This window comes from Prionailurus bengalensis, chromosome X (genome assembly GCF_016509475.1).
Source record: "Prionailurus bengalensis isolate Pbe53 chromosome X, Fcat_Pben_1.1_paternal_pri, whole genome shotgun sequence".
NCBI classification, from domain to species: Eukaryota; Metazoa; Chordata; class Mammalia; order Carnivora; family Felidae; genus Prionailurus; species Prionailurus bengalensis.
Window position 1 is genome coordinate 6,728,188 of NC_057361.1, and position 21,513 is coordinate 6,749,700.

Below are 21,513 nucleotides of genomic sequence, written 5' to 3' on the forward strand. Positions count from 1 at the left end.
GACCCTCCCCTGTTCATGCTCTGTTTCTCTCTGCCTCAAAAATAAACAAACATTAAAAAAAATTTTTTTTGAATTTAAAAATTAAGCACATAAAAAAATTATTACAGGAAAGCTAATTGTCATGTCATTTTGGAATATTAGAGGTAAAGGCAGTATCTAAGCAGTATCCTGGATTTAAAAGTCATGTGAAGGATCTAGAATCAAAATGATATCAGATTTCTTAATGACAACACTGGAAGATAGAAAAGAGACTGAGCAGGGCACCTGGGTGGCTCAGTTGGTTAGATGTCCGACTTGAGCTCAGGTCATGATCTCACAGTTTGTGAGTTCCAGCCCTACATTGGGCTCTCTGCTGTCAGTGCAGAACCTGCTTGAGATCCTCTGTCTCCCTGTCTCTTGGCCCCTCCCCGACTCGTACTCTGTCTCTATCAAAAATAAATAAACATTAAAAAAAAGAGGAAAGGAAAGAGCCTGAGCATAGAATTCTGTGCAAATAATGTTCACTCAAATTTTGAAGTCATGGGATGCCTGGGTGGCGCAGTCCGTTAAGTGCCCGACTTGGTCCCAGGTCATGATCTCGTGGTCTGTGGGTTCGAGCCCCCACGTCGGACTCTGTGCTGTCATGACAGCTCGGAGCCTGGAGCCTGCTTTGGATTCTGTGTTTCCCTTTCTCTCTGCTCCTCTCCTGCTTGCACTCTGTCCTCTTCTCTCTCTCTCTCAAAAAATAAATAAACATTAAAAACTTTTTTAAAGAATTTTGAAGTCGTCTCTTCACAAGCTGTTAATTAAGGGTAGGATAAAGATATTTATACATATTCAGGATATAGGTAACATTTAGTTTTTACATGTCATTTCCCTGAAATCTACTAGAGAATGTGTCCGGCCAAAATGAGAGAGTAAACCTAAAACTGGGGAGAGTTGGGATCCTAGAAACAGAGATACAGTGTATTCTCAAGATGTTGTTATGGTTTCAAGGCATGAAGTCTATATAGCAGGCCTGATGCTGACAGTTACAGACTGGAGCCGAGGCAAGACATTTCAGAAGGTCTGATGTGTATTTGGGAGATATAGGGATGATTGAGGAGGAAACACATAGAGGTGACAGGTTATCTGAGAATTGTGATCATGTGAAAAACTGAATCAAAAGATTGTGGACAGTGCTGGAAGAACTACCAAAGGATACAAAGAAAAAAAAAGAAAGAAAACTAAGAAAATAAAAACAAACACAATTAGTAACTCCAGGAAAACAAAAGGTTTGCATAAGAAAGGAATTGTAATCACACCATACTGCCCATTCCATTGTCAAAGTAGTATCTGTCAAATACACATTTAACCAAAAACGATGACACTATTGGGAAAATGTGGGCAGGTAAGCAGAGAATTGAGGGTGGGGATTTAAAAAAACCAAAATCCTTATGTGTATTTGAGAAAATCAAATAAATATTATCTGAAGGTGATAGGAAATATTATCAGCATGTCTTTTAGAAACAGGGAAGTCATACTAAGGATCACTGCCAGTAATTCCAACAGTTCTAAGATTTGCAAGTGGTTGCTTTGGGAAGTAGAATTGGGGATAGATGGCGCTATAAAAAGCTTGGAAGTAAAGAGAGGAGCCTTTTGCCTCACCTGTATTTTATTTTTTAAAACAATGTACATGTCGGGGCACCTGGGTGGCTTGGTCGGGTAAGCATGTGATTCTTGATCTAGGCTCAGGTCATGATCTCGTGAGTTTGAGCCCCGTATTGGGCTGTGTGTTGACAGCAGATTGTCTCTCCTCTCTCTCTCTGCCCCTCTTCCCCCCTCAAAATAAAGAAATTTTTTTTAAACAGGCCAATTTGGAGTGGATTATGAGGACTGTTATTAAAAAAACATAAAACAGTGTACATGCATTATTTTGAAAGGGATAAAAATGCTTTGGAACATGGAAGTATATAGGATGTATCTGCTATAAAATTATAGAAATCTTAGTGTGGTCAGCCTTGGCAGGATTGATATTTCAGCCAGATAATTCTTTGCTAAGAAGGGCTATCCCGAGTGCTTTACTAGATGGTACTAACATTCTTCCTCTGGTCTCAACAACCAGAAATGCCCAGTGTCCCGTGGGAGACAGCCCCGTTTGAGAACCACTGCTTTAAAGGATTTAAAAACTGTTATTGAATGAATTTGTGGCAATACATGAAAATGCTATTCGGTATCAGTAATGCAGGAAACAACAGCTTCGTTACACAGAACTTGAACCCCGTAGCAAATGAAGTGTTCGCAGTTCTCTGGTTCCTCCTGCCAGCGCCCGGCTTAGCCCCTGGCTCTCGGCCCGGTTAACTCAGGGCTCACTAAAAAAAGAAAGGGCTCAGGAGGAAATGGCAGCTTCTTTGTCATGCTCAGTGGCCTCTGAAAACATAGTTGACATTTTTTGCATTGTTTTCCCGGTGGCACAACTTGAATTTCTCTGGGGTGCAAATGTTAATCATTATGGCAACTTTGGGACAACTTGGCAGCCTTTGGATGTATTTCTGTGGTCAGTTGGCTGCGGGACAGACAGACACACACGTTCTTCCCCCCTGTGCATCCCCCCACCTCCTCCGGCATCCCTGTGCAGCGCTCTTGGTTCAGTTCTTTGCAAGTGTTTTCCCTGAGAATTTACAAAGGAAGTCAACAGGAAAATGGTTGCTCAGATTTTTTGATGTGGATAAAACCTCATAAATAATTTAATGCCCTCATTTCACAGCCGAGGAATCTGTGGTCCAGGGAGAGTTGCTTATAATTAATTAGGAGCAAAGTGAGACCTGTAAATCTGCCCTTCTTCCCCCCCCCCCAACTTTCCTTCCCCACTCCCCTTCTCCGTCTTTCAGTACAATGTGTGTGCACAGTAATACTGTGGGATGAAGACAGAACAGGGTAGGAAAGCGGATCAGGCATCTGGCAAGTTGCGTTAGCAATTTTCACACAGTCAAGGGCTCTGAGCGCCGTGCACCGGGGGCCTGAGTGCTTGTAAGCTTAGAGAAAACGGAAAAGAGAAGTGGTTGGCTCGTCCAGGGTGCCCCTGGCTCCTGCTTGGGCAGAACTGTGTGGCTTGTGTGGAATTTTGGAGTCGCCCCCTCCCCCCCCCACCCCCCCGGGAGTGTGCCATCCGCGGAGCCACCTTACCCCGGTGGCCACCTCTTCCCCATGCGGGACAGGGCGGCCCCATTCTGGCATCCTGGCACCTTGCTGCACACATCCTCTTTCCCAGCACCCCGAGAGTGCTTGTGACCCCAAGGCCCTCTGGCCTGCAGCTGTTGCCTCCAGCACCACTCAAGCTGCAGCCCTTTTCTTTTCCTCCTCGCCTGGCCTCTTGGGCCGACAGGGATTTTGCTGCCTCCAGGAAGCCTCTCCGGATTTCTTCCATGGGGCGAGCGTGGGCAGACAAGACAGTGTGGTTGCTTGTCATCCCGTCCTCTGCAGTCCTCCTAGTCCTCCAGCTCAGTGGCAGTTATTTGTTAGTCCCTCCGTGATTTTTGAGAGCGGTCTGTCCCTAGATGCCAGGGACCCCACACCGCCCAAGATTTCCTCCTAGTTCTCTGCACTCTCCTCTCTCACTGACAGCCCCTTCTGTCAGGGTTCCATCCACACCGTGCGGTCTGTAGACCAGTGGTTCTCAGCAGGGCACTTGTGCCCTCCGGGGGGATGCCTGGTAACAGCCAGGGTCAGCTTGGGTTAGCACAGCAGAGGGGGCGGGGCGTGTGGATTGCCACCTGCATCTGACACGGGGAGTCCAGGCGTGCGGCTCAGGGCACAGAGCAGCCCCAACAACAGTGACCTGACCCACAATGACCGCGGTGCCCGGGGCGAGAAACCCTGTTTGGGGCACTCCCATTCAGGCCCATAGGTTTTGAAGGTCATGGTCGTGGGGTGAGTTCCAGACTTAACTCTGCAACTGTGATGTCTCCTGCTTGCTCGGGCGGGTGTGCTTAACTACCTCGTTCACAGTCCACTGAGAGACGGAATAGCATTTCACCGCATCACATACAGAAAGTCTCCATTTTCCTCTCCTCGGTCCCGCGTCCCATGAAATGGTACCACCTTCCAAGTTGTGGCCCAAACCCTGAACCCGGAAGTCATGCTGGGTTCTTTTGTCCCGTCCCCATCATGCATGCTTCCCGCCCCTCCCCCTCGCACGTCCTCTAGGTCAGAATGTCTTCGAACCCGACACACTCTCTCCGTTTCACGATCATCTTTCCTGCCAGCACGGTGCCGGCCACGAGCGGCTCTGCTGATCAGGAGCTTCTCTGGAGTTCGTTCTAGGCATGACAGGAGCCCCCGGAGAGTTTTTTAAATAGCAGGAGGGTCAGATTTTCTTTTCTCATGAAGCCTGGTACTGGCTGAAGAATAAGGTATAGGAGCTTGTGTAGGATCAATTTCTTTCTTTTTCTTTTTTTTTTTTTTAATGTGTCTTATTTTGAGAGAGAGAACGAGCGAGGGAGGGACAGAGAGAAAGGCAGAGAATCGTAAGCAGACTTTACACTACCCGTGCAGAGCCTGATGCAGGGCTCGATCTCACAAACCAGGAGATCATGAACTGAGCTGAAACCGAGCCTTGGATGCTTAATCAACTGAACCACCCAGGCGCCCCAGATCAGTTTCCTTTCCATGGGCTGCAGAGCCCTCTGGGACTTGGGATCTGTTATTACTTAACCTCTGGTGCCCAGCCTGGCAGACTTCCTCCCTCTTGGCCAAGATCATTCTCACCACAGGACATTTGCACTTGCTGTGTGTGCAGTCTGGCCTCCCTCGCCCGCGCTCACGTGCTCCCTCCTCCAAGAATGCTGCCCCAGGCCCCACCAGAACTCTGGTGACTCTGTCCCGCCACCAGCTGGGGTTTCCGGAGTTCTGTCATCCGAAATGATCTTGCTGTCCGTTTGCTTTGTTTATTGTCCCTGCTGTTCCATCCTCACATTCCCCCCTTTCCACTGCCAGGTTGGGGACACCCCACAAGACCCATGCGTCTCTAAGACCGGAGTGGCGCCGAGCGCTGTTTCCGTCTTCCACAAGGCCGAACGGCAGTTGTTGTCAGGAGAAACTTTCTGACTTGGGCTAAACCTGGAAACACCTGCGTTTTCACTTAGCTTGTTTTTGGAGGGTAGAGAAGAACGTGTCTGGTAAGAGCCGAGGCGATTTTTCAGTTACTGAAATTCCCTGGTGATGTGATCGTAATTGGTTCTGCAATAATGAACGTTTTGAACGGATCCGTGTGAACAGTGTCATCGTGTGCTTTAAAGAGGGGAGGGAGCCTAAGATTCACCCTTGGCTCTTGTGTGGCATTGGACACAGTTAGTATTTCGGTTTTGCAATAGCCCCGATTCATATACCTGCTGGCCTCGAGCGGTCTCTGCGTGGACGCTTTTGCCTTACTTTGCGTGTTTTTCATTAACAGGTAACCGAAGACAGAAAGCGGGCCTCAGAATAAACCCTCGAAGGAAGAAGGGATTTGCCTACATTTGGCTCTGAGTAAGTGAAATTGTAAAATGGATTGCTTATTATGTAATAAATATCCTGTCCACCTCTCCATATTTTCTGTGCTTAAAAATGAAACGGTACTGCACTGGCTCTGAGTATTGGAACACGGTGATGTCTCAGGATTTCTTGTAACAGGTGATTTTGCTAGCACAGAAAAAATATGTCTGCATAACACTTCTTTTTTTCTGTTTAGCTTCTGGAAGTCAGAAATTTTAGGAAACAGAAACGGAGGTCATTATTAAAACGTGTGCGCTTTTGCGAGAAGCCTCGTTTCTGCTGTTCTCTAGCATACGCTTTTGAGGTACTTAATTTGTCCTTAGAAGGCTGATTTACAACAAACAGTGGCTTTTGACTCTTTGTCTGCCACAGGCTCCCTTAGTCTTATTTGCTCTTCTCAGAAAGTGTCTGGAAGATGACGGGCTACCGACGGGCTACTTGAGGACCAGCCAGCATTTTCCATAAAATCCTTGCTTGGGCACCACTCTGAGGCAGCCTGGCCTGTGACGTAGGCCCCCGCGGGGCTGATTTCCTTCATTCTGAGCCCTGCCTGGACTGTCGTTAGAGCAGAGAGAATCCCCGGTCACTTAGAACGGGGCCTTGTGGGGTCTGGAACTGTCATCTTGGCTCCTGTAATGCATCCAGTTCACAAGAAGGCCTAATTCCCGCTTGAGTCAAGACGGTCCTTTCCAGCGCACTTTGTATGGAAAATCTTTCACCTCCGGGAGGACCGTGCTTGGGATCTGTTCCTTCTGGAGTATTGCGGAGTCTACACAGAGGTGTGAGATGGGTCTTGTTCTGGGGGGTAAGCATTACAGGTGCATGAAGTGGGGGGTGCGACACAAAGGCATGGTGTGGACGGGCGGCCCTGGGATGGTGTAGACGGTCCCTGCTGAGCGAATTCTGAGGAATTGTACCGGCATGTGCCAGAGCACCGAGGAAGGCTGGACCTTCCTCCTGGAGGGGAGACTCCAGGTGGGCTTGGTGACGGGTGGAGTTTGGACGCAGACTGAAGAAGTATGTTCTGGATGGGGGACCGAGTCTGTGGGCAGAGGTGAGGAGCCAGGAACAAGAAAGCTTTCTTTTCTTATTTTTTTTCATTGGAGAAAGTTGATAGATCAGGCTGGTGGAATTGAGGGGGTGGTGGAGGAACAGAAAGGGCGTGAACTTTGTACGTACCCCTGCGTACAGAATATTCCGAGGAGACTTGTGGTAGAACTCCCGTCTCGTATCTGCCTGGACACATGTGCGGAATGCGAGCCCATCGGTATCAGAGGGACACCCTGTGGCCTGAAAGGACACCAGGGGTGACCCCCACGGGGAGGAAGGAACAGTAAATTGTGACGAAATACCTCAAAAAGCACCTACTGGGTGCCAGATGGTGCCAGTTTTTGGTAACCACTTTATCGAGAGAATCCACACAGGTGACCGTTGACCCACCGAAAGCGTGCGGTTCCGCAGTTTTCCGGTGTATACCCGGGGTTGTGCGCCCAGCACCACAGCCTGTAGCTGGAGCCTTGCATGGACTGTTGTCACAGTGTCGCTCGTTGTTGCCGCGTCCCCGTGTCCCTGGCAGGCAGCCGGCTAGGCTACTTCCTGTGTTGGCACATTCACGCGTTCCTGGGTGTGAAGAGCGCCCTGTGGGGTGTGTTCTTTGTGTCTGACTCCTGACTCAGCGGACTGTTTTCTTTTTCTTTAAAAAAATTTTTTTTAATGTTTTATTTATTTTTGAGAGAGAGAGAGAGAGAGTGGGGGAGGGTCACACAGAGAGGGAGACGCAGAATCCGAAGCAGGCTCCAGGCCCTGAGCTGTCAGCACACAGCCCGACGCGGGGCTCAAACCCACAAACCTGAGAGATCATGACCTGGGCCGAAGTGAGACGCTCAACCGACTGAGCCACCTAGGCGCCCCAGCAGACCGTTTTCGACGCTCACCTGTGTGGTCGCACGTGTCTGTCCTTCATGCCGTTTTATAGCCAAGTACTATTCCGTTGTATGAATAGACCACACTTTGTTTATCCGTTCATCCATCAGACAGTTATCTTGAAAGCTTCTATTCTGAATTAATGTTCAACTTGGCAAGAAGTTGCGAAAAACAGTACGGTGAGTTCCAGAGTATTCTCCCCGCCTTCCGCCTTGCATCTTCCTGAGCTCTCACAGGAGGAAATGGGGGTTGGCACTGTTGACTCAGATGCACGCCGTCCGTGGACCTCACCAGTCGTCACGTGCACTTGTGCGTTTGTGTGCGTGTGCGTGCTTGCGTGGACCGCGCATGGAATGTTCTCACACCTGTGCGTGCAGCCGCTGGTGAGTCTGACGCAGACGCGGAACCGTTCCATCACCAGGAACGCTCCTCGTGATATTCCTTTATGTCACCCTCTCCAGCGCCTGGCAGCCACTGGGTTCTCCATGTGTACAATTCTGTCACGTCGAGAGTGTTACATACACGGCATCTGGCCTTGGGAGACTGCCTTCGTTCACTCCGCCTCAGGCCCTGGACAATGCAGTCGAGTTGTGGGTGTCAACAGCTCGTGCCTTTGAAAAAGTTTTTTTTAGTGTTTGATTTTGAGAGACTGAGCATGAGCTGGGGAGGGGCAGAGAGAGAGACAGACACACACACACACACACACAGAATCGGAAGCAGGCTCCAATCTGTCAGTACAGACCCCAATGTGGGGCTTGAACCCACGGACCGTGAGATCATGACCTGAGCTGAAGTCGGATGCTTAACCGACTGAGCCAGCCGGTTGCCCCTCCGTGGGCATTCCTGCCTCCCCCTCTCCTTCCCTCACTCGTCCTCCCTGTCCAGAGCCTGGAAGTGATCGAGGACCCCGAAGTACTCACTGTTTGCTTTTGGACTGTATTCTGTTTGCCCACTGGAGAGTGTGTGTGTGTGTGTGTGTGTGTGTGTGTGTGTCTGTCTGTGTGTGTCTGTGTGTGTGTGTTGGGCTTACTCTAAACGCTTGCCTTGGGCTTTCTCCTTTTTCTCGGATTGCTGGCCTTTTTGAGGTCTAAGTCATGGGATGGGCGACCAATTCCCACCAGTTCCTTTTTATTCAGACAATCTAAGGAGGGCATAGTGGCCCAGGTAGTTGTAATCAAAGAGCGCCATGGCTCGGAGAAATGGTGCCGTGGAGCCTGAAAGGGTGGTTACCTGTTCGCATAGATTAGAAGTGGACATTGAAGTAGGGACAAGATAGGGCCTCTGGTGTGTGTCACCTGGGCCGTGCACCATGTTGCAGACTAACCCACCTATGGGGGTTTTCACACTCAACTTGGTGAAGGTGGTGCCCCTGAGGGGTCTTTCAGCGGGTTTAGGGGGCGCTGGGGTAGAGTGGGGTGTTGCTGATCCATTGTATCAAAAGCAATAAAGCTTCACAGGTGCCCTGGGAACCATAGCTTCTTGATTTAAAGGTATCAGTTCCGTGTGGATAATTGGGCAGGACAGTTGCCTTGTGTGGTCTCCAGCTGATGAAGAGTCCTCGGTGGGGTGCTGTTGGATAGCACGATTCAGCTTTCCGTTCTGCCTTTCAATCTGCCGTTCAGATTTACTTAGTGTTCTTTCCTTTCAAACCACATTTGTCTTCACCTGCTTTCTCAAATGCCCAGAACACACACGCAAAGCCACGTAGACGCTGCCTCCAGGTTATCAGGAAAGCTGCTCTCTTGTGAGAAGCTGGGTATTCTTTCGTCTTAAGCCCAAGCAGACTGGGAAAAGTGTGCCGTCTTCCCAACTAAGGGATTGAAAGTCTAGTGAGTTTCTTCATGGTGGAATTTTGACTCACATGGACGTTAATTAAGTTCTTGATGAGCTAAACTCAAGAATAAACTCTTGAACTTGGATTTAGATTCTGGGTGTAACATGGCTAAGAAAGGTCCTCAAAATGATGAAAGAATTCCTTCGTTTCTGACAAAACTCTACTCTTCTGTCTCTTGTAATAAATCAAAGTATGTTGTTTTTCTTAATGGTTCCACTATAACCCTTAATGTTCCCAAGTGTCTCTCCGTTTAGGACACTGCTTGTCAACTAGAGTGCCCCCCCGCCCCCCAGGGGACACTTGACAAAGTCTGGAGACATATTTTTCAGGACTGGGGTGTGCGTGGGTGGGATATTGACCTCTAGAGAGTAGGACTCGGATGCTGTTAACGTCCTCCAGCGCACGGGACAGCCTCCCTCCCACCCTCCCACACCAAAGAGTTGTCTGGCTCAGATATCGATAGTATGGAGGTTGGCTGGTGTGGGATATGACCCAAAACTGTGCATATGTAAATCGTCGCCCTCTGTCGTCTTCACAGTACGACTATCAGTGTGCTTATGGGTGTGAAGTATCGTGGTGAGGAGTTACACTTTTAGCTCTCCTACTGTGACTCCAACACTCAATATAACTACAAATTTGGAAAAGAATAAGGTTATAGCCACAACTGCGATTCCTAAATAATGTTTCTCTTTGCGTTAAGAAACACAGTTAAGACAACATGATCGTATGTGTAATTCATAGGCATCAAATCTGTTTAACTTCATTTAACTTATAATCTATCAAGGAAAATAATTTGTGTAATTTGTGATTTCTTTATGGTCAGGAGGAATTCTGAATTTATTACTTAGGATAATTATGTAATTTTTCAAATTCCCCACCTTTATAAGACCTCTGTATGCACAGTTAGCAGATTTTTAATGGATTTTTATTTTAGCAGATTTTTATTTTATTTTCAACATGAAAATACTCCCCTACAAAAAGACTATAATGGAAAGGTCATGCTTTGCTTAATACCTATTTAAGTCAGATTTACAAAGGATTCTTTTTTATTGTGATGAAATACACGTGACATATAATTTACTATTTTAACCTTCTTCTTTTTTTTTGAAAGAGCTTGTGTGATTGAAGGGAAGTCAGAGAGTGAGAGAAAGTATCCTTTTTTTTTTTTTAAAGGTTATTTTGAGAGGGAGCGCACGAACAGGGGAGAGGGGCAGAGAGAGAGAGGGAGAGACAGAATGCCAAGCAGTCTCCACACTGTCAGCGCAGAGCCCGTCTCAGGGCTCAAACTCACAAACCGTGAGATCATGACCTGAGCCCAAATCAGGAGTTGAATGTTTAGGGGCGCCTGGGTGATTCAGTTGGCTAAGCGTCTGACTTCAGCTCAGGTCATGATCTCGCGGTTCATGAGTTCGAGCCCCACATCGGGCTCTGTGCTGACAGCTCAGAGCCTGGAGCCTGCTTTGGGTTCTGTGTCTCCTCCTCTCTCTGCCCCTCCCCTGCTTACACTCTTCTCTCTCTCTCTCAAAAAGAAACATTAAAAAAAAAAAAAAAGAGTGGGACGTTTAACCCAGTGAGCCACCCAGGCACCCCAGTCTTAACCATTTTTGAGTTTCATCTCAGTGTTATTAAGTTCACATTGTTGTGTAACTTTTGTCATCTTCCCAAACCAAAACTCTGAGCCATTAAACCCTGAATCCCAGTTCCTCGCTGTAGCCCCTCACCCACCATTCCACTTTGTGTGTCTACAGATTTGCCTGTTCTAGGTACCTCTATAAGAGGAATCAGACAGTATTTGTCTTTTCGTGTCTGGTTTATTTCAGTCAGTATAATATCTCCCAGGTTCATCCATGTTCTGGCAGGTGTCGGAATCTCCTTCCTTTTCAAGGCTGAATGATATTCCTTTGTGTATAGAGACCACATTTTGTTTATCTGTTCATCCATCGTTGGGCGGCTGAGTGGTTTACAAAGAAATACTTTGAAGTTGAATCCATTATGTCTGGACCATCACTGTTTTTTAGACATAGTAAATGGGGACACCTGGGTGGGTCAGTCCATTGAGCATTCGACTCTTCAACGTTTATTTATTTATTTTTGGGACAGAGAGAGACAGAGCATGAACAGGGGAGGGGCAGAGAGAGAGGGAGACACAGATACGGAAACAGGCTCCAGGCTCTGAGCCATCAGCCCAGAGCCTGACACGGGGCTCGAACTCACGGACCGTGAGATTGTGACCTGGCTGAAGTCGGCCGCTTAACCGACTGCGCCACCCATGCGCCCCGAGCATTCGACTCTTGATTTCAGCTCAGGTCATGATCCTAGGGTTGTGGGATCCAGCCCTTTGTTGGGCTTGGAGCCTGTTTAGGGTTTGGTTTTGTTTTCTTTCTTTCTTTCTTTTCTTTTCTTTTCTTTTCTTTTCTTTTCTTTCTTTCTTTCTTTCTTTCTTTCTTTCTTTCTTTCTCTCTCTCTCTCTCTCTCTCTCTCTTTCTCTCTCTCCCCCTCTCCCCCCTCCCCCCTCTCTCCCTCTCTCCCCCCCCCTCTTTCTCTGTTTCTCTCTCTCTCCCTCCCTCCCTCCCTCTCTCCAACTCTTTCCCTTCCTTCCTCTCTTTCTCTCTCTCTTTCCCTACCCAGCCTGCCCCTCTCTCCTGCTTGCACTGGCTCTCTCTCACTTTCTCTCTTAAGAAAAACAAAAAAAAGTAGACATAGCAAACGATTCTGGTTGGTGTGTGCTGAAAGCGTGTTGTACCCACACAGAAAATGCCACAGCTTCCCTCATGCACGTCCTCAGGTGCAGTTAAGACAACATTCTACTATTTTGGGAACTGCAGTTGACCCTTGAATACACAGGTCTGAACTGCGCCGTCCACTTAGACGCGGATTTTTCGATAAATACAGTGCCGTCTTGCAAATCTATTTTCTTTTCCATGTGATTTTCTTATATTTTCTTTTCACCACCTTACTTTAAGGATATAGTATGTTGGGGGTGGGTGCCTGGGTGGCATGGTCAGTCAAGTGTCCTGACTCTTGGTCTCGGGTTGGGTTATGATCTCACGGTTTGTGAGTGCAGACCCCACATGAGGCTCTGCTCTGATGGTGTGGAGCCTGCTTGGGATTCTTTTGTTGTTGTTGTTAATTTTTTTTTAATGTTTACTTAATTTTAAGAGAGACAGAGCACAAGCACGGGAGGGATGGAGAAAGAGGGAAGCACAGAATCTGAAGCAGGCTCCAGGCTCTGAGCTGTCAGCATAGAGCCTGACACGGGGCTCAAACTCACGCATGGCAAGATCACGACCTGAGCCAAAGTCGGATGCTCAACCACCTGGGCCACCCAGATGCCCCACCTGCCTGGGATTCTGTGTCTCCTTCTTTGTGCCCTTCCCTACTTGTGTGCTCACTCACGCTATCTCTTTCTGTCTCTCTTCTCTTCTGTTCTCTCTCTCTCTCTCTCTAAGTGACTAAACATTAAAAAATTTTTTAAATTAAAAAAAAAACACAGTATGTTGGCACCTGGGTGGCTCCATTGGTTAAGCTTCCAACTCTTGATTTTGGTCAGGTCATGTTCTCAGGGTTTGGTTTGTGAGATCAAGCCCCTCATCAGACTCCGAGCTGACAGTGTGGAGCCTGCTTGGGATTCCCTGTCTCCCTCTCTCTCTGCCCCTCCCCTGCTCACGCTGTCTCAAAATAAACTTTTCTTTTTAAAAAAAAAATACAGTATGCAATGTGTATCACATACAAAATATGTATAAATCGAGTGTTGATGTTAATGGATAAGGCTCCTGGTTAACGGTAGGCTGTTCATTTTGGGGGAGTCAGAAGGTTTACACAGATTTTCAGCTGTGAGGGGTGGGTGTCCCTACCCCCTGAATTGCTCAAGGGTCAGCTGCCCTCTTCTGAGATGACTTCATACGTTTGTCCCATGTGTTTCTTTATTCCCTTAGCTTCCAAAGGAGAGAGCAGTGAGTGAAAGAAGTATTTCACACAGTAGAAGTGTCCAGAGAGGTACCCACACCCTTCGACTTCCCGCCGTGCTCTCTTGAAATGAGATCTCTTTCCTGCCTCCCTCCCTCCCCTCGCGTGCCTCTGGCCACAACTCTCTTTGACAAGTAACCGTCCGCCAACAGTCCCTGAATGGCATTTCTTCTTCCCACCTCCTGGGACCTCACTTCTCTGCAAAAGTATAAACTTTGGCTCTGTGCGTGTCAACTTCTGAGGCCCTTTGCAATCAGCACGTTGAAGTCTTTACGTGAAAAGAGTTTTGGTTATTCTGCCGTGTGGTGTCTGTCGTTGAAGCATCGTCTGTGAAAATTGGCGTTCTGACTTTGGGATGTGACTCTGTCCCCGCATATTATCGCAGTACTTAATCCTAAACCACCTGCTCTTTACTTAACAGGAGTATCGTTCACCTGTGATGAGTTTATAACTTTATTTAGATGCAGCAATCAGAGTGAGTTTCTTTTGACGTTGTGGTGCAAAGTAGGGCGGCAGAATTGCTGCCGATTTATCTGTTCATTTGTTCTGCAGATAATGAGTGCCTTCTGAGCGCTGGGTGCCAGGGTTGGAGCAGGACGGTTCCTATGGCTGCACACCAAAGATTCGATTTCGTTTTTGGTTGGGGGTGGAAAACGTAGCGGGCGAGCACGGAGCTCCGTGAAATAGTTGAAACCCTGTCACACAGTCTGTAGTATCTGTAGCCGTTTGCCTCGCAAAACAAAGTGCTTCGGTGGCGTTTCTGAGTTCTTCAAAATGCACGTCCACTTTTTTATTTCGAATTGATGGAATTAGACGGTTATCCGCTTGCCGTTTCGTAAACCTAAAGAAAAGCTTCCTTTGTGAGGCAAGTCCTCCTAGCAGGAGGGCTTTCTGGCTAAGACCGTGGGCTGCATTTCTTGTTTATGTTACATTGCTGATTCATTTTCAGTCTGATTTAAAATTTAATTTACGGTTTCTTTATCAAATTAATTACATTATTGGGTACTTTCGTGATTTCACGGAGCTCACCGCATTTGATAGCAGTAGAGGGCAGGGTGTATGACCTTTAGTAATTTTTCCACCCGTTTTAAAGACAGTTTTCTGTGTGACCACACAGTGTTTGGCTCACAAGGTACGTATTCCTTCAGACTCCAGATTTCAGTTGCAAATACCACGTTTGCACCGAGCTCCCTTCCCAGTGTTTACTTACATAGAATATCGTCATTCCGTGCTCGGGAGCTATTTGTCTTTGTCAGCGGATGTAGGTAGAATATTAATCTCGTATGAAATTCAGATAAGGAGAGAACAGATGGATTTATGGCCCTTGAAACCTCTAAACTCTGCAGCTGTGGGGAGTTGTTAAGCTGTGAATAAAGAAATTCTGGACCGTGGCTAGCAAGGGCTGGCGTGACCCGATTGGTGCTGAACCCATCGCCCTGTTAGGGATAGGTTTCTCGTGGCACGTCTTCTCTGGTCTGGGGTCAATGCTGTCCTGCTGCGGCCCGGCCTTCCTGTGGGCCAAGAATGAGTTCTCAGTGGTGTCCTTCACAGGAGTCTCCTGGGATGCAGGCAGAGTTACTCCGGATCCCCAGAGGCAAAAACAAGTGGTCAGGTGTATTTCTTTCGTGGTTGAGGGGGGCCGTGTGTCGGCCGGGTACAGGTGCAGGAGAGGGCCAGCATCAAGGGGACACTCCCAGGCATCCTAGGACACGCACCCTGTCGCCTTCGGTGAGACTTCATCGAGAGGACAGAAGCACCTGCAGATCATTATGGGGGATACGGGGCCACGTCGGGATTTGAAAATGGCAGTGAAGTGATCGAGTTTGGGGATTGTTGCTTTGACTTCAGCTGATGCCCCGAGCACACCGCAAGATGATGCTTAGACGCAAGAAGGTCTGCTTGGCGATTTGCCTCCCGCGCCTGGGCTGGGACGCACGTTATGTAGAATTATGGAGGACAGGGGCCTCAGGTGAACGGGTAGGACCCATTGCCCCGTCTGTCTCAGAGTCCCCAGCCAGAAAGACGTGTCCTGTCTAGAAAGGCAGAAACAGTTCTGAAAACGTTATCTCTCTGTTGATACAAGCGAGTGAGTGTCCCCTGGCCACCAGCACCTCGTCACTTCACCGGAGTGGAAATGCCGTGTGCTGGGCTGTATTAACTGTCTAAAGATAAGTGAGCTTCATTAGTGTGTTCGTCACGCACCCCTGTGCTAGGTGGGCCAGAACAACGTTAGCCAGAGGCAGTTTTTTCAACAGCTTTATTGACACATGATTCACATACTGTCACATTCATTCATTTAAAGTATCTGATTTGATGGTGTTTGGTGTATTCGCAGAGTTGTACATCCTTCACCAAGATGTTAATTTTAGCGTATTTTCAACGCCCCTCGGAAGAAACCCTTAACAGTGGCTGCCCATTTCTTCCTCCGTGGCTCCTGGCAGCTGCTAGCCTGTGACCCTCAGGATTGACCAGTTTGGGACATTTTGTAGAAAGGGAATCATACTCTGTGTGGCCTTTCGTGACTTCTTTTACTTTGCATAATGTTTTCAAGGCTCATCCACGTTGTAGCACGTGTCAGTGATTCATTCCTTTTGCCACTCCGTCGTGTGCATTGACCCCGTTGTGTCTGTCTGTCCATCAGTTGACGGGCACTTGGGTGGTTCCCACCGTTTGACCACATGAATAATGCTACCCTGAACATTCCGGTGGAAGCTTTTGTGGGGATGTATGCAAGCTAGGATCAAGACGACCCAATGAACTGTTGGCTATCAGAATGATACAGGAAGGTTTTTAAGATGCAGCTTTACATTTTAAAAATTATTTTGATCATTGGGGTGCCTGAGTGGCTTAGTCGGTGGAGCGTCCAACTCTGGATTTCAGATTCCAGGGTCATGGGACAGAGCCCTGCATCGGGCTCCACGCTGAGTGTGCAACGTGGGTAAGATTCTGTCTCCCTCTGTCCCTCTCCCCTGCTCACACGCACGCTCTTTCTCCCTCTTAAAAAAAAAAAAAGTTACTTTTATGATTTTAAGTTCTATGCGAGATAATTGTACTTAAAAAAAAATTTTTTTTTTTAACGTTTATTGTTGAGAGACAGACAAAGCGAGACAGAGTACAAGCAGGGGAGGAGCAGAGAGAGAGGGACACACAGAATCCGAAGCAGGCTCCAGGCTCTGAGCTGTCAGCCCAGAGCACGACGCGGGGCTCAAACCCGCGAACCGTGACATCATGATCTGAGCCAAAGTCAGACACTTAACCGATTGAGCCATCCATGCGCCCCAAGAGATAAGCGTACTTTTGTGTTTTGATCTTTTTGCCCCTAACTCCTCTCAAAGCATAGCATAACAAAGCTGTTGCGTATTTAGTAGCTCATGTGTCCTTCACTGGGTTGGGTTGAACCCGTGGGCGTGAAAGTGCTCTGTGTAGGTCTGTGTGGCACCATATTTGCGCAGATGCCAGCGCTGTGAGAGGGGGTGCAGTGTCTAGAACAGGTTTCTAGATGGCAGACAGTTCCAGAAGACCAAAACTGGGGCCGGGTCGGTCGGAGGCGACGGGATTATGCAGTGAAATGAGGCAGGTCATTCACACGGGTCCACAGATCTTGCTTAGATGAGTAATTGAAGTAGGTGTCCACCCTTTGGCTGTTGCCCAAATTTGCAATTTTAGGCCAATCTAAATATTTCCAACTTTATACTTTTTTCATGTAAATTTAGAGTCAATGTTTTTTTCCTTGAATATATTGTACACCTGAAACTGATAGAACATCCTATGTCATACTTCAGTAAAAAATATAGATAGATACATACATACACACACGCAATTCTTTTTTGTAAGTTTATTTATTTATACTGAGACAGAGACAGCACGCGTCAGGGAGCGCAGAGAGAGGGAGACAGAGAATCCCAAGCAGGCTCCATGCTGTCAGCACAGACCCTGACGCGGGGCTCAACCTCACGAAGCTGTGAGATTATGACTTGAGCTGAAACAAGTAGTTGGGTGCTTAACTAATTGAAACACCCAGGTGCCCCCAAAAACGCAGTGTGTAAATTTATGAGGTGAAGATCAAGTGGTCAGTTTGTAGAAATCCCAGATTTCTTTGAATAGCGTGACCTCGGCACAAAGAGAGTTTTTCTTATTTTCCCAAGTGTCAAGCCTCAACTGTGTGTGGTGTTAGTTTGAAGGTGCCCGCCAGTTGTTTTCCCGAGGTCTTCCAGAAGCTTGCACCGGTGTTAGGTCAGTGAAGAACTTCTCCGATAACGAAGGGTCGCCTCCAGCCGAGTTGTCTGCGCCGAGATGGAACCATTCACATCCGCGTGTTCAGTGCGGTACCCACTAGCCACCTGGGACCCTAGAGCATTTGAAACGAGCCTCATGCACCCCAGGAACTGAGTTACGGGTTTTGTTTAGTTTTAATTCACCCAAGATTAAATAGCGCATGTGGCCAGGGGCCGCCCTGATTGAACAGGGAGGATGGTTTGGGAGCTTTGTCTGGTGCCGGAGTGCAGTGAGGCTCATGGTGGTGGTTTGAGACGGGGACGTGTTTGGAGAAACGCCGTACAAACTAGGTCTTTATTTTGGTGGGTACCTGGAAACCAAGGTGGCACCCGACCCCTTCAGAACAGAGACTCTCCAGTGCGTAGTTTTGCAGTCGTCGCCCCCACCCCTTCCCTGGACATCTGGCAGCGGTCTGGGGGGCATTTTGGATTGTCATAACTCAGAGGAGGGTGCTGATGGCACCGAGTGCGTGGAGACCGGGGACTCTGTTCAGCCTCCCACAGTGCGTGGCAAAACAAAACTCCCTGCCTTTGCGTGGTTTTCTCTCAAATTGAATTTAGGGAAATGTGACCCTTAACTCTGCACGTTCACCAGCATAATGGGAGATAGCTGCAGTGCCCAAAGCAAGTTGGCTCACTCGCCTCTCCCAAAAGATGTAGAAAGCATTTGAAAAGGTCCTCTTTTGCAAGCCAGTCTTGGCAACCTTTGGCAGGAACAGAAACGATTCATTGGATAATTGCAAGGGAACTCGAACTTCCTGTTAAGTGATGCGGTGGAATTTGTAAGAGCGCTAACTGGTAAACCTGTCCCCAACACACACAGCAGTTGGAGGTGGTCCCCCACTTCCTGCCCCCCCCAAACCAAGGGGCCGTGGTTAGAGGTAGCCCTAACCAGCCCTTGTCATGCTGAGAAACACGAGTGGTCAGCGTCGTAATTAGTAACATGTACATGTTTAAGCATTGAAACTGAAAATTCGATTCTGCCAAGCTGGAGCAGGGAGAGAAGGAACCCCCAGAGACGGGGGGCTGAAATGGGGCTGTGTTGGCCGTACGACGTGGGATGAGATGCTGCAATAAAACAAGCAGTGCCCTGTGCCTGAGGACAAATGGGTCGCCTGTGATAGGATGCGGGGGCGGCTTTGGCAGCCCGACCGTGCCCGGCAGAATGGACTTGAATTGGCCGTTTCTTTTCAGGATACTGCAGATAGTCCTGAGGAAGCTCGGATGGCTTGCCAAACAGATAATATTGATGCTGTTTTTACAAAATGAAGCCACGATGCTTGTATCCCATGGAAATGATTTTTATCCTATTTGCAAAAACCAGAGGTGTAAGTAGGACAGATGTGTCAGCAACTTAATAAGACAGTTGTCAAAGGAGTTAAATGGAAATCATTCAGAAAAATAAGCTCTCTGGCAAACCCAAAGCCCCAGGGGGATTTTGGATCTTATTTAACGTAAAATTCCTTGAAGCAAAGACTAGCAGGCGTTATGTTCTGGTTCCAGGCAGTTTATTGTGTCCGGCCCCCCCCACCCCCCCGCCTAAATATTTGCGAAATGTGTGAATTACTGTGTATGCTAACCATGGGAAGTAAAACCACAGACAGGGGGAGGGAGGTGTCGGATAAATTCCTTTTCAGCAGAGAATTGGAGCATCTCGTCCTAACCGAATCCGTCCCGACCACAGCGTGATGCGAGAAGCTGTGACAGATCCGAAACGTGCCGTGTTCCTGTCCGCCCTCAGTGCGCCGGGAAGCCCCGTCCACGGCATCCTCGCCCGCGCTGATCTGAAATTCGGTGCGATGGGAGCTTCCTGTCCCTGGCTGTGGGGTGGCACCTGTACTGTTTCCGGGACGTCGATTGTACCTCTTTGACGGACCGGCCTTCACCTTTCGTGCCTGGACGCTCACCGAATAGGATCGGCAGGTGGAACGAGAGCAGTTACGTGGGCTCTCCCGTCCCACGCGTGGGCCGAGGACGGATACGCAAAGATGCCCTCTTGCGAGGCTGCGGGAGGCAGTGACGGCGAAGAGAATCGCTCAGATGCGGTTGTCGTGTTCCTTTATGCCGCCCAGGCTGTCCCCCGCACGTTTGGGGATTCTGGGTCCAGCGGCTTAGATGTGGGAATCCCCGTGTGGCCACTCGTAGGGAAAATTCTTTGCTCTCAGCAAGCCCCGTGGGAGGCAGAAGTGGACGCTGATGTGGAAGAGAGGTGGGCGGGCGGGGGGGCGGATGCTGTTCTACAACTCGGCCTTCTCTCCGCTGTGGCGCGTTACCCCCGCTCTCTCCCTCCCCCGGGAGGAGGGCAGACCAGGGGCGCAGAGCGAGGGAAGCCAGAGAGCTGAGGGAGGCCGTAACTGGGTTCATGAAAATGAAGGGAGCCATGCTGGGAACCGGCTTTGATGCGAGTTAAAATCAGATACATCCTCGAACCGCTGTCACTATTACTGGTGGGACGCTTGTCCTTGCTGTTGGAGAATGATTGCACCATCCGTCTTGACTGCCTAGAAATTGCAACATACTTAAGTTAAAATTTTAAAGACCTCTGTTCTGTAAGGCCTGACGTTGTAATTATTCAAAAAGATTTTTTTTTAATCTTCCCGAAAGGCCATCTGAGTGAATCCGATGAAAGTTGCATGCTTGTGGGGCGCCTGGGTGGCTTAGTCTGTTGAGCGTCCGACTTTAGCTCGGGTCACGATCTCACGGTTCACAGGTTCGAGCCCCATACGGCTTAGAGCCTGGAGCCTGCTTCAGATTCTGTGTCTCCCTCTCTGTCTGCCCCTCCCCCACTCACACTCTGTGTGTCTCTCAAAAATAAGTAAACATTAAAAAAAAAATTAGGAAGGGGCGCCTGGGTGGCGCAGTCGGTTAAGCGTCCAACTTCAGCCAGGTCACGATCTCGCGGTCCGTGAGTTCGAGCCCCGCGTCAGGCTCTGGGCTGATGGCTCAGAGCCTGGAGCCTGTTTCAGATTCTGTGTCTCCCTCTCTCTCTGCCCCTCCCCCGTTCATGCTCTGTCTCTCTCTGTCCCAAAAATAAATAAACGTTGAAAAAAAAAAAATTAAAAAAAAAAAAAAATTAGGAAAAAAAAAAAAAAGGCAGAGTTCATACTCTGCCCCAGAACGTTCCAGGGATTGGGCTGTTCGGTGAGGACTTTTTAGGACTCTGGTTTTCAGTGAAGGAGGATTTTTGCCCCCCGCCTCTGGACAACACTTGGTCGTGCCTGAGGATATTTTTGGTTGGCTCGATGGGGATGTGCTCCTGGCATCCAGTGGGCGCGGACCCTGGATGTTGGCCAAGGCCTTACATTGCTCAGGACGCCCCAGCCCAGAGGGCGATCTGGCCCCACACGGCAGGAGTGCAAAGCTGACAGACCGTGCTCTGCAGAACTTTCCTTTTGCTCCGTGCTCCAGGAAGGCTTGGCTGCCAGCACCTTGTGTTGTTGGGAGAGGATGAAGTCCCTGTGCTGTGCGGATGTGCAGGTATCCGGATTCTGAAAGGAAATTGGAGATGTGAGGGTCACATCCAAGGAAACCTAGTGCATGCGGAGCAAATCAGAGACCCCCTGAGAGCTGCTGGAGGCAGACCGCCCAGCCCAGCCAAGTCCTGTTTCTCTTTTGGTTCTTCATTTAGATGCTGCCCGGGCTTCTCCTGAGGGCTGCTGGCTCCAGGCTGCCCCTCCGATCTCGTTTCTTTCCAGTGCAATTCAGGTGAAGCTGCGGGAGAATGTTCCCTGAGGAGGGATTATGAGAATCAGGCCCGGCCTTCGCCAAATAGACGTATCAGGAAGCTTCACCGTCTTTCCCAGAATGCGGCTAACTGGTTCCCACAGGGCCGTCCGCCTGGAGGCTGTGCGGTGGCTTCCGTTGTGCAGGTTCAGTGTTGTAAGGTTGGCCGCCAGTGTGGTCACATCCCTCATTATTGCTACAGAACTGCAAGCTAATGTTTCCAGAGTGTTTTCCTAGTGGCTTTTTAAGTGTGATCCCCCCTTGTTAGGGTCCGATGGTTGGCCTTGGCCTACATCACAGGAA

The 21,513-nt window shown here is 48.8% G+C and overlaps 1 protein-coding gene across 4 annotated transcripts in view; it reads left to right on the top strand.

Moving 5' to 3' along the window:
• The window catches only part of TBL1X (transducin beta like 1 X-linked), a 234,292-nt gene that overhangs the window by 80,832 nt on the left and 131,947 nt on the right, over positions 1-21,513 (top strand). For all 4 annotated transcript variants that reach the window (XM_043571099.1, XM_043571098.1, XM_043571100.1 and 1 more), the window contains one exon: positions 5,411-5,484. The gene's annotated coding sequence lies outside the window, so the exon portion shown is untranslated. The remainder of the gene's footprint in view (positions 1-5,410; positions 5,485-21,513) is intronic.